This window comes from Budorcas taxicolor, chromosome 25, assembly GCF_023091745.1.
Source record: "Budorcas taxicolor isolate Tak-1 chromosome 25, Takin1.1, whole genome shotgun sequence".
NCBI lineage: Eukaryota > Metazoa > Chordata > Mammalia > Artiodactyla > Bovidae > Budorcas > Budorcas taxicolor.
Window position 1 is genome coordinate 43,808,256 of NC_068934.1, and position 1,397 is coordinate 43,809,652.

At 43.8% G+C, this 1,397-nt stretch overlaps 1 non-coding gene across 1 annotated transcript; it reads left to right on the forward strand.

Annotated features, from left to right (window-relative positions):
• Nucleotides 1-1,072: 1,072 nt before the first annotated feature.
• On the forward strand, nt 1,073-1,145 carry TRNAE-CUC (transfer RNA glutamic acid (anticodon CUC)). The gene has a single exon. It is a non-coding gene; the product is annotated as a tRNA-Glu (tRNA).
• The last annotated feature ends 252 nt before the right edge of the window (nt 1,146-1,397 follow it).

Below are 1,397 nucleotides of genomic sequence, written 5' to 3' on the forward strand. Positions count from 1 at the left end.
TCAAGGATCTTCTCCAGCACCACAGTTTGAAGGCATCAATTCTTTGGCACTCAGCCTTCTTTATGGTCCAACTCTCACATCTGTACGTGACTACTAGAAAAACCATAGCTTGACTTCTTTTTATTTGTCTCAAACCACCAAAATGTAAGCTCCACAGTGACCGATAACATGTCTGTTTTATTCATGGATGTGTTCCATGTTCCTAGAATAGTGTCCTGTACATAACTGATGTTCAACAATTATTTGCTGAATAAATGAACAAATAACATTCATTCATAAGAGTGATTATAAACATTGGCCCAGAAATTAAGCTGTTTGAGGCGGGGGACAGAAGTACAGAGGACACAAGAGGAATGAGGGACAGCAAAAGTGTGGCAAAATCAATGGATTATTGAATTTCCCTGGTGATCCAGTGGTTAAGAATCCACCTGCCAGGGCTTTCCTGGTGGCTCAATGGTAAAGAATCTGCCTGCCAATGCAGGAGACACAGGTTTGATCCCTGGGTTGGGAAGATGCCCTAGAGGAGGAAATGGCAACCCACTCCAGCATTCTTGCCTGAGAAATTCCATAGACAGAGGAGCCTTGGTGGGCTAGAGTCCATGGGGTCACAGAGTCGGACGTGACTGAGCATACACATGAGCAGGGCAGGAGGATGGGTTTGATCCCTGGTCTGGAAAGACCCCGCATGCTGTAGAGCAACTAAGCCCATTCACAGCTACTGAGCCGGCGCTCCAGAGGCTGGAACCGCCACTACTGAGCTCTCGCACCACAGCTACTGAAGCCCATGCTCAACACCAAGAGAAGACACCGTGATGAGAAGCCTGCTCGCCACAGTTAGAGAGCAGCCCCCACCCGTCCCAGCTGGATAAAGTCCATGAGGCAATGAAGACCCAGCACGGACAAAAATAAACAAGTGGATTGTAGGTTCCAGTGGGGTTAAAACTTTCTTGTTGTTGGGGTACTAGAGAGAGCTGAAAAGATAAGGGTGTTAGTTAGAGAGTGGGATGCTTGGCATTGAAATTATGGGGAGAAGGTTGCTGTCATTATTGGCAGTGAAAATATTTAGGGAAATTCCCTGGTGGTCCAGTGGTTAGGACTCCACCCTCTCACTGCTGAGGACCCAGGTTCAATCCCTGGTTGGGGAACTAAATCCCACAAGTCATGCAATCAGGGCAAAAAAAAAAAAAAAAAAAATTAACAGTAGTGCTTCCTGTACAAACCTAACAGGAGATGTATATATAAATTTTAAATTTCTAGTAGCCACATTAAAAAAGTAAAAGATACAAGTGAGATTAATTTTAATCACATATAGCAAAATGTATTTCAACTCAAAGTCAATATAAAATTATTAAGGACAATTTATGTTTTTCCACACTAAGTCCTGTTCACACAACACA